The sequence below is a fragment of the Canis aureus genome, chromosome 8, assembly GCF_053574225.1.
Source record: "Canis aureus isolate CA01 chromosome 8, VMU_Caureus_v.1.0, whole genome shotgun sequence".
NCBI classification, from domain to species: domain Eukaryota; kingdom Metazoa; phylum Chordata; class Mammalia; order Carnivora; family Canidae; genus Canis; species Canis aureus.
Genome location: NC_135618.1, coordinates 57681963 through 57694040, shown reverse-complemented (window position 1 = coordinate 57694040; position 12078 = coordinate 57681963). Strand labels below are relative to the sequence as shown.

At 38.1% G+C, this 12078-nt stretch overlaps 1 long non-coding RNA gene across 3 annotated transcripts in view; it reads right to left on the bottom strand.

The window, feature by feature from the left end:
• Positions 1-4932: 4932 nt before the first annotated feature.
• The window catches only part of LOC144319235 (uncharacterized), an 824173-nt gene continuing 817027 nt past the window's right edge, over positions 4933-12078 (bottom strand). For all 3 annotated transcript variants that reach the window (XR_013385123.1, XR_013385121.1, XR_013385124.1), the window contains one exon: positions 4933-4993. This is a non-coding gene — a long non-coding RNA (uncharacterized LOC144319235). The remainder of the gene's footprint in view (positions 4994-12078) is intronic.

The following is a 12078-nucleotide window of genomic DNA, read 5'->3' as shown; positions in this document are numbered from 1 at the left end:
CACCACTCACCCTAATCCCCAGAGGGAGAGTAGTGGTTCAGGGTTCATTAATGGTTCAGGTTTATCCTACCCAAAGGTTTTCTTTTTTTTAAATTTTTTTTAACTTTTTTTTATTTATTTATGATAGTCACAGAGAGAGAGAGAGAGAGGCAGAGACACAGGCAGAGGGAGAAGCAGGCTCCATGCACCGGGAGCCCGACGTGGGATTCGATCCCGGGTCTCCAGGATCACGCCCTGGGCCAAAGGCCGGCGCCAAACCGCTGCGCCACCCAGGGATCCCCTACCCAAAGGTTTTCTATATACATTCTTATCACATCTGCCCCCACCCCAAGTGGATCGATAAAGAAAAACAAAGGGGAACATCCAATAGGGAAAAAAATGCAAGGAACACCAATTGACAGCCCACAAATGAAGAATTACAGCTGGGTAATATAGAGCTAAAAGGATCAGTCTATTTTGTAATCAAATACATGCAAATTAAAACAACAACAAAATGCCATTAGTCATCTATCAAATTGACAATGAATAAAATTATATATGGAATGCTGCCTGTTGTCAAGAGTGCAATGAGGTAATACCTTCATCGATGGTAGGAAAATAAATTGTTTTATCCTTTCTTGAGGGTAATTTGGCAAGATCTATCAAAGGGCTTATAAAAGAGTTTATATCCTCTCCTTCAGTAATCTTCCTTCCAGGAATTTATCCAAAGGAAATACTCAGAAATGCACATGTGATATTATCACAACATTATTTATAATAGTGATAAATTTGAAAAACGCAACTATTCACAAGAGATTTGTGAAGTAAATTATGGTATGGCCATATAATGAAATATCATGAAGTCATTAAAATCACGTTGTGGAGCACATTTAGCGTCACGAGAAAATGCATATGGTATTCTATTCAGCAAAATCATCCAAATGCAAGCCAGGATATAGCATGTGCTCTCTATGATCTTAATTTTGTTAACTACAGAAAGTGTGTGTGTTTGTGTGTGTGTGTATATGTATATGTAGCTTCAGCCTGTAAGTACTCAAACTACCTCTATCTACCCAGATTACAAAATATAGATATAGATACAGATAGAATTCCGTATCTGTATTTCTTTTTTAAATTATTTTTTAACTTAAATTAAATTTAGTTAACATATAGTGTATTATTAGTTTCAGGGGTAGAATTCAGTGATTCATCAATTTCATATAACACCCAGTGCTCATTCCATTATGTGTCCTCCTTAATGCCCAAGACCCAGTTACCCTACCCCGCCCCTGCTACACCACCCGCAGCAACCCGTTTGTTCCCCAGAGTTAAGAGTCTCTTATGGTTTGCTTTCCTCTCTGTTTTTGTCTTCTTTTATTTTTTCTTCCCTTTCTTTATGTTCTAGAGAGAGAGAGGACAGGTAGGCACTCCAAGGACATGCACAAAATGTTGACAGAGGTTCTATCTGTGGTACAAGGTTTGAAGTAATGTTCATGTTCTGTGTACTTTTTTCTCCACGATGAACACATTTTATTATTGATATAAATTTTTTGGAGACAGCATAGGTATTCTATCCATCAACTAATCTTCTATTTGGCCATATGTGAGGGTCCATTTCTCTCTTTTATGTCCACTGAATCGGTAGGTTTGCTAAATTCCCAAATAAGATTCCTAGAATTTGAAAAAGAAATGTTGGTGCTCTTCCAAATACGCTGGCATGCCAAACTCTGTGGAGTAACTCTTTGGGTAACCTTCCCATTGATGCAAAAATGAATAATTGGATTTTTAAAAATCTATATTCTGGGGGTGCCCGGGTGGCTCAGTTGGCTAAGCATCAGACTCTTGATTTCAGCTCAGGTCGTGATATTGGGGTTCTGAGATCAAGTCCTGAGTAGGGCTCTCCACTGGGCAAAGAGCCTGCTTAAGATTCTCCTTCTCTCTCTCCCTTTGCCCCTCCCCATGCTCCAGTGCTAAATAAATAAATAAATGAATGAATAAATAAATAAATAAATAAATAAATAAATAAATAAATATTTTGAGAAAACAAAATGAATAAATAAATCCTAAAAAGTTTAAAATTACAAAACTATGACTTGTCATATACCCATCCATGTATTTTCTTAAATACAGTTTTTTTAAAAAAATAGACTCCTAACAATGTATCATTGGCATCTTTCCATAACAATGCCTGAAGTTATATTATCACTTTAATAACTTATATTAAATGATTAATTTTGATTAATTTTAATTATTTTTTATTATTTCTTATTGCTGAAAATTAACATCTTTTTATCTGAAAACTATTGCTATGATCACATCATAAGCTAACTCCCCTCACTTCCTGAAGAGTAAAAATAATCCATTCTCAATGGGGCATTGACACTGGAATGCTCCTTGATCTCAGAGGTGGTGTCCCCGCTGTGAGAGATGCTGTGGTGCATGGAATCTCATCTGCACCACGGCCTCTCTGTCCCTCCAGCCTGGAGATTACCCTTCTTCGTGTGACTTCCTTCTTTTCTAACTTCTAGTTTACTGAGAATAACCTAACAAAATCTAATCCCCACCATTCCCTACATTTTGGTGAGATGGCATCTGCATGTCATTTTTTTTTTCCTTTTAATTGAGTTTAGTTAGCAAACACGGGTGTTTACTCTGTGCCAGTGTTCTAAGAATTTTACAAATCTAATATAGGTTCAGAACAATTCTACAATGTCAATTTTATTGGGATCCCCCATTTTAAATAGGGGGGAAACTGAGTTACTTTGCCCAAGGTTCGCTGGCTGGCCAATGGCAGAATCAAGATTAAGAAAGCAGCATATCCTCCTTCCCTTCCAAATACCCATGTTGATGGAAAAGAATGAAAGTTATTGACAAAAGGAGCACGAACTGTGTGTGGACTTCAAGGGGTGTGTATATGCGTGTATGCATGCATGTGCACACACATCTGTTTTTTCCCAAAAGAGGGTCATTTTTTAAAAACGTAACCTGAACCCCTTCATCCTTATTTTCCTGAATGAGATAATGACCGGCCACCGCAGTGATGGCATCTGAAGAGCCAGAGCTGTGACTTTTACAGCCTTGTTTCATTTGAGGGAACTATATCCTTTCTGTTACAGCGCCCAAACTTATTAGGACATAACCTTTCAAATCGGAGAGAAAAGGTCAGCTTTAACTAGAGAACAAAAGACGTTTCTGCAATTGGGGGGCTTTCATGGTGTCAGATTCTCCATCCCCCCATACCCCCTCCCACCCCAATGATGTTGAAAATTCAGCCACATTCGTAGGAATCCAATTACTCCTTTAGATTACACAGAGATTATCCAAGTTGTAAACAGCAGAATATTTGCAGAGATCGATGGAGCACAACAAAGCTCATATTTTAACAAGAGGAATAAAAGTGAGGGTGCATCCGCAGTCGATGACAGAGGGGTATAATGTCATATCATCGTGCTGAAGGTTAGGGCATAATTGAAATCAATGTTATGGCGCTATGTATCCTCCAGCTTCCGTGCGCTTAGAGAGCGTAATTCTAATTTCATATCTGAGAAATTCATTTGCCTTTAAGCAGCGCACTATTAGGAGGGTGTTTTTATTATGTCGCCTCGCTATGAAGTTTGAATTCAGTTAGATAGTAGCAAATTAGGTCGTCTTTCAGCAAACAAGATTATGATAGATGGTTCGCAAAACCACCACATCCTCCTGTTCCCAGAGACTTAGGAGCCAGGCCAGAGGCAGGATGCATGGTAAATACAGGCAGGAGCTTCCATGCTGGACAGACCAGGGCTCTAGGTTGTGTCCGCCCACATGCTAGTTGGGTGCCCTTAAGCAAGTCACTCCACACCTGGGTCTGGGCTGTGTAAAAGGAAGTTTTCTGGGGATTAAATGAGATGTTGTGGGAAGGTGTCATACACAGCAGGCATTCACAGACATATTTTAGTACTCACGCCAGTATAACTAATCAAGCTCATCACACATGACACCTCTTCCATGAAGCCTTTCTTACTGTTCAAAGCCAGAGATGATTTCCCCATTCTGATTTTTCTTTGCACTTCATTTTTTATTAACAATTTTATTGAGACAACATTTACATACCATGAAGTTGATCAAGGTTAAGTGCACAATTTAATGGTTTTTAATAAATTTACAGAGTTGCGAAGCCATCACCATAATCCAATTTTAAAACATTTCCATCACTCCAGTAATATCCTTCATGCCTGGTGATAGTTAATCTTCATCCTCACCCCCAGATCCATGGTATATCCATACAGCAAAATACTATTCAGCAGCAGAGAGGAACACCATAACGATACATAAAACAACATATGAGCCCTAAAAACATAATACTATGCGCAAGAAGCCAAACATATACTTACATACATATGCACACAATTCCGTTTAGGTAACATGTCCAGAAAGAAAATTTTCTACTTTCACCCTCTTTGACCTTTGACCCATTCAAGTCCCCTTTCCACTCTCATTGACCTAAAGGAGGGAAGTCAGATCCATCACACAATGACATCTAGAAGATCTAGAAGTTCCACTGCTGGGCATTTACCCAAAGAAAATGAAAACATAGATTTGAAAAGATATTTGCACCCCTATGTTTATTGCAGTGTTGTTTACATTAGCCAAGATACGGAGGCAGCCCAAGTGTCCATCCACAGAAGAATGAATAAAGAAGATGGGCTGCATACACACAATGGAATATTACTCAGGCATAAAAAAAAAAAGAATGAGATCTTGTCATTTGTGACAACATGGCTAGGCCCAGGGAGTATTATGCTAAATGAAGTGAATCAGACAGAGAAAGACAAATATCATAGGATTACACTTATAGGTGGAATCTAAAAACAAACAAACAGGGATCCCTGGGTGGTGCAGCGGTTTGGCGCCTGCCTTTGGCCCAGGGCGCGATCCTGGAGACCCGGGATCGGATCCCACGTCGGGCTCCTGGTGCATGGAGCCTGCTTCTCCCTCTGCCTGTGTCTCTGCGCCTCTCTCTCTCTCTCTGTGACTATCATAAATAAATAAAAATTTAAAAATAAATAAATAAATAAAAATAAAAACAAACAAACAATAAATACAAACAGATTCATAAATACAGAGAACAAAGGAAGGATAATAATCATCTATAACCACAAGACTGATGAGGTTTATTAAAGGACAAATATATAATGCCAAGAGAACATAAAGCAAGCGAATCTCCCTGCTGAGACATCCAGCCAAGGCCTCCATGAGGAAGTGGCCTTCAGCTGAGGCCTAAAAGAAGATAGGAGGTTTGGGGGAGGGGGTGCCCGGGTGGCTCAGTCAGTTAAGCATCCAACTCTTGGTTTTGGCTCAAGGTCCTGAGATTGAGCTCTGTGTTGGGCTCAGGACTCTGTAGAGACTACCTGATATTCCCTCTCCCTCTCCCTGCCCCTCCTGCTTGTGCTCTGTCTCTCAAATAAATAAAATTTAAAAAAAGAAAAAGAAAAAGAAGAGGGTCAGGGGGACATTAGAGGAACACAGTCCAGGCTTAGAAAATGGAAGGGGCCCTATGCCAGGGCAGTGTGTTTATGTCTTACTAACCGTAGATCCAGTTCTTAAGCGGAAGCCCTAAAGAAAGGATGGCGGCTGGGTTTATTCTGTGCAGAACTGAGTTTGACTGCTAGATACAGATGTATAGATACACATATATACTTTATAGTAAATCACAAGTGGTTAAGACCTTTGTGATGAAATAGACCTGAGTTTGAATTTCACCACTTACAACTAGCAACTCCTTTTATTTCCTCTCTATTCTTTCTGGTCACTACAATCCAGAGACTATTCTAGAGCTTATGGTTGCTTCCAGCTTGACTGGGTCTAAAAATCTTATGCCTCTCATCAATTACCTCCCTCAAAAGCTGGTGAGGCTTCTCTTAGGTCCATGGACCAGGATTTCACTCCTGCCTGCTGTTCTAAGAGCACACTGTGATTTGAGATATTTTAACAAAATTGGCTATAATTCTAAGCAACTCCTAAGCACAAAAGAGTTGTTTGTAGGTCAGCCCTCCATCCTAAAGTGACATGGGACCTAGTCAGTAAAGCAATCACATGTAATTCCCTAATATCCATATCTTCTATAATCCCTACCACATCACAATGGGCTCTGGAACATGGACAGAGATTATATAAATATGTATATCTATATCTATATCTATCTATACATACAGACATATATACATGCATAAAATAAGAAATACATATAAACAAATATACATATAAACAAATATACATATATGTATAAGTTTATTATAGAGTTAATAGTTAAGAAACCACTTGAATTTTTTTTTTTTTTTTGCCATTTTGTATGTGAAGATCCAACCATATTCTGGAAGCAGGTTGGATGAGGCTCAGACAATGACAGATGTGAAGTCATTCACTTATATTTCAAACAACACGAAGAAGTCTAGATGGCCATAATTCCACACTGTAGGTTTTTCATATCATCACCTTAAAGACTCCAAATTGCCCACACAAATGTGTCTGAACCATGGGAATCTTCATCCTTATTTCAGCAAGTAAGGATCTTGGAGCTTATACATATAGGTATATTTGTTTATATGTATTTCTCATTTTATGCAGGTATATATGTTTATGTTTTTACAGCAGCAGCATTTATAATAATAAAAAATAAATATTCCAAATGCCCATCTCCAAAGGAGGTATATAAAAATTGTGGTGCATTTGTACAGTAGGATCCAGACAGTAATAAGAAAGAGTGAACTGCAAAGCAGCATCCATAGATTTCAAATTATAATTTGAACCACAAAAAAAGTAAGCTATGAAAGAATACATTCTATAGGATTCTACATAAATTTTCTAAAACAGGCCAAAAAAAAGTGTTTGGGAATGCATGCCTTTCTAGAAAATCCATAAAGTAAGGAATTAATAACACAGAATCTGAAGAGGATTTACCTCTAAGAAGGAGAAAAATGAGAAAATTGTCAGAAAGAAGTGGAAAGATGCTCCCAAGTTGTGATAATGTTTAAATGTTCTGAGTCTTGAGCTAAGTCATAGATACATAGGTACAACTTTAAGCTATACACATCCTTTTTATGAATGTCTATAAAAAGATATATTTAGTAAGTAAATATAATTTTTAAATGAAGTTATGAGGGAGCATGGCTATTTCCAAACTATCATAAAGATGGCTGTTGTATAGTGCCTGCCAAGGATGAAGGTTGGCTTAAAAATGCTCCTCATGACACCATCCAGAAGATGGAATAGGAGAGGTATCCCTATGTGGACATCTAGCATTTCCTCCAGAGCTATGAGTTGTCTAGGATGATTTTCTAAATCCCATGTTTGCAGAATGATGGAGAATCTTCCATCCTTTTAGGGGAGACTTAAGCCACTTCACTCCACCAGGAATAAATCAAAGAGCTAATGCTAGTTGAGGACCTACTATAATCCAGCCACTCTCCTAAGTGTCCATATAAGAATTATATCATTTCATCTCCACAATAACTCAATCAGGTAAGTACTAATATTAGATAATTTACCAATGAGGAAATGGAAGCTGTTAATTTAAAGCAGCTAGAGTGAACTCAAACAAGGTATGTTTGGACCAAACTTTGTTCTAAACCATTCTGCTAGACTATCTCTTTCCTTTTATATAATTGTACTTAAACATAAGAACCTGCATTCAAAAGATTCCATTTATTTCTCCTTTGGCTTTTTTTTTTCTTCAATAAAATGAATGCATTCATTCTCTTTTGGAACCTGTTACTTTAAGCTACATATTTCATGGTGCACAGAGTGATGAGTTTTGGCATAAGACTCTACCCACGTTCCCTCTGTCTCTGGTTGGAATTCTAAAATATAATATGAAAGGCAGATTGAAACAAACCTCCTGGGATTTCTTCTAACAACTTATTACTAATTCTGTTATTATGAATAATAACTTTCTCTTTATTAGCTTTTTAGTTGCCAATAATTTTTTGCATTATTTAGAAGATTTTTTAAAATGAGTTTTTATCCTCCAAACTAATCACTTCATTTCCAGGAATTTAATCTCTGAAATATTCAGACAAGTGCATTATGGTGTCATTTTCAGTTGTCCAGCATCCATTCCCTTTTTTCTGATTAAAGCCCTTGGATTTTTCTTTGAGAAATTATTTCTCCTTGTGAGTTTGGGTAGGACTGTCAATAAAGATGCCATGTGTTCTCTTGGCCAAATAGTGGACATGGACACAAGAAAAACATTATGGACCCTCTTCCTTGGACTTCAGTGGAAGTGGTCAAGGTCAGAACATGGCAGCAGTTGACTTATGTCCATGGTAGGGGCTTCCATCAACTTCCCACTAGCTTTGGTTACCTGGATCCTCAGAGCTTCCCAGATCCATCTGCCTTCTGATGTTTACTTTCTCACTTTGTGATTCAAACTTGTGGGTCACCTCAACCATTCCAATAAATTCTTTCTTCCTCCCTTCTATCTTACCACAATTAACCTGTTTCATTTTAACTAAATTCCAGTTAGTTAACATACACTTTTTTTTTATTAGTTTCAGTTCTACAGTTTAGTGATTCAACACTTCCATACAACACCAAGTGCTCATCACAAGTGCCTCCTTAATCCTCATCATCTGTTTTACCCATCCCCTTCTGGATGGATCGTCTTCTCCTCTGGTAACCATATTCTCTATGAGTCTATTTCTTGGTTTGCCCCTCTCTTTTTTTCCCCCTATGATTGTTGTTTCTTAAATTCCACATGAGTGAGATCATAAGGTATTTGTCTTTCTCTGAGCTTTGACTCTAGCTCCATCCACAGCATTGCAAATGGCAAGACTACATTCTTTTTTATAGCTAATAGTCCACTGTATATAAATACCACATCTTCTTTATCCATTCATCAGTTGATGGACATTTGGGCTCTTTCTGTAATTTGGCTATTGTAGATAATGCTGTTATAAACACTGGGGTGTATGTATCCCTTCAAATTAGTATTTTTGGGGGGGTTGGGGTAAATACATAGTAGAACAATTGCTGGATCATAGGATAGTTCTATTTTTAATTTTTTGAGGAACCTCCATACTGTTCTCCAGAGTGACAGCATCAGTTTATATTTCCACCAACAGTTGAAGAGAGTTCCCCTTTCTCCACATCCTTTCCAACATCTGTGTTTTCTGTATTGTTAATTTTAGTCATTCTTTTCCTTAAGACCAAGGGATCCCAACTGATACATTATCCAAAAATGTATTATAAGGTACTCATCATTGTATTGTTCATAAGAGCAAAAAAAAAAAAAAAAAAAGGAAATATCTTACCACATGAGAATACTTTAAATAAATGAGGGTTTATTCAAATGAAGTATTCTAAAACCACTCAAATTGGTGATATAGATTTATAATTATTGACTTGCAAAATGTTTGTAACATATTGTTAAAAGAGAAAAGCAACTTACAGAGCAGTATGTATGATATGATCCATTATGTAATATTATTATATACCAACATATTAATAATCATCATTGCTGGGTAGTGGAGTTATGAAAGTTATATTGCTTCCCTATATTTGCTACTATTTCTTCAATAAATTTGCATTCCTTAGAGGAAAAATATTACTTTCATTTATGCTCATTTGAACAAATAATAATTTTTTCCAGAGGGATTTTTAAGTCACAGATCAGGAAATAAAAATGAGAATCCCAAGTACATCGTTAGTGAGTTTCAATAAAGTAGCACAAGATTTCCATGGGACTAGATTCCTATTCCATGTGTTCTGCAGCCCAACTGATGAGCCAAATCAAACACCATGGAGAGTAATTGAGAGAAAAGTACCAGTGGCTTAAAGAAGGGGGAAAAAGCCAATTGGTCAGCTTTATCACAAATTGGATTATGATTTAAATTGGATTATCCCCTAAAAAGAGTTAGAGTCGGGGGGGTGCCTGGGTGGCTCAGTCAGTTAAGTATCTGCCTTCGGCTCAGGTCATGATCCCAGGATCCTGGGATCAAGCCCCATGTGGGGAAATCCCTGCTCAGCAGGGAGTCTGCTTCTCCCTCTGCCTCTGCCTCAACCACCCACTTGTGTTCTCACATCCTCTGCTCTCTCCAATAAATAAATAATCTTTAAAAAAAGAATCAGAGTTGGGGGTACCTGGGTGGCTCAGTCAGAGACTGACTTGATTTCAGCTCAGGTCACAATCTCAGGGAGGTGAGATCGAGTCCTGTGTGAGGCTCTGCACTGAGCATGGATCCTGCTTGGGATTCTCTCTCTCCCTCTCCCTCTCGCTTACTCATGCTCTCTCTCTCTCTTTCTCTCTTTGGAGAGGGTTTTGTATGGGGGGAAATCACTGAAGCACTATGCATCTGTCACAAACCAGCTTTATGTCACTGGGCAAGCCACTTACCTTTTGAGTCCTGCTCATATATAAAACGAGAGGCAGAAATAGATTACCTGTGGATTTTCTCTAGAGTCCAAGAGTCTTCAATTTATAAAAGGGAGACAGGTGAAGAAACTAATTTCTATGTTCAACCTGATGTATTATCTGCCTAGTGCCTCTTCTGGTTACAGCATGTGCTGTTGAATTGGGAAGCGAATCTCAAACCCGAGGTGGTTGACAAATCAGACACAGTCTTATTCTACCTAATGGAGAGTTGGTTCAGACACCAGTGTGTACCCCAGATAGAACCAATGAGGTTGACCTCCTCCGTGGGGCTAGGCAATACCCAATTCATTGAGAGCCTAAATAGAATAGATGGTAGAGAAAGGTGGATTTTCTTGCGCTCGCTCTCTCCTCTTGAGCCGAGACATCTGGTTCTTGGGCTTTCAGACTCAGACGGGGACTTATATTTTGAGTACCTACCTCCTCCACCCCTCTTCCCTCTCATTCCTCAACTTAACATCACCAGTTTCTCTGGTTCTCTACCTTACGAATGGGACTTCTCAGCCTCCACAACCACATGAGCCAATTCACATAATAAATCTCCTCATATATATGTATCTATATTATTATCATCATTTTAGGAACAAGGAATATAAGGTTTAAGGAAATAGTTTGCCCAGAGTAAGTCAATTTGTCTTACTTTGGAAAGAATAAAGAATGGTCAGTGATTGGCAATTTTGGGATTGTTTCTCATGAGACTTGTTCACAAAACTGAGACTTATTTTTCATGTCTCACTTTTCCTTTGGGTTATGATCTGATATTTACATAACCATTAAGTGTTTTCTGCAAATATGTGGGTTATTTTCAATAATTTATTCTTTACCAACAAGTGTGTGTGTGAAAAATGAACAGGTGACTCCAGTATCCATTCTCCCCCCTCACTGGTAATGTGAACCTGACAACATGCAGGAGGGGGCTGTATTTCCCAACTTACTTTGTAGTTAGGTGTGGTCATGTGACTGAGTTTTCTTTCTTTCTTTCTTTCTTTCTTTCTTTCTTTCTTTCTTTCTTTCTTTCTTTCTTTCTTCTTTCTTTTCTCTCTTTCTCTCCTTCTCTCTTTCTCTCTTTCTTCTTTTTTTAAAATTAAGTAGGCTCCATGCCCAACATGGGGCTTGAGCTAACAACCCTGAGATCAGTAGTCACATTCTCTACAGCTGAGCCAGCCAGATGCCCTATCATGTGACTAAGTCTTAACCAATTAAATGTAGAATGGAAGCATCATGTGAGAGCTTTCTTAGAAGACAATGGTAATTACCCTTTGCCTTTTCTATCCTTGTTCATTTACCCACTTGAAGCTTGGAATATGTATGTGATGGGTGGAGACAGAGTCATCATCTTGGGACTCAATGTAGATGGAGTTTTCTGAAAGGAGCTGTGTCTCTGAAGATTTTGCAGGACAGAACCACCATAACAGCCTTACATGGCCTTCCTTTCAATTTTACGTGAGAGAGATAAACTTGTATTTTTTAAGCTGTCTCTATTGCTGCAAAACCTAATCCTAAATAACGGCCCAGATGACATACAATAGAACTATACAATTTTAGAGCTAGAAAGAAGTCATGAAGACCTCTACCACACATATTAGAAATGGGGACCTCAAATCTTTTAACAGAAGAGTGTTCTTTTAAAGGGGGACCAATAATCATTTTAGTTATCATTTCCCTTGATATATTTAATGCCCTTACATGTT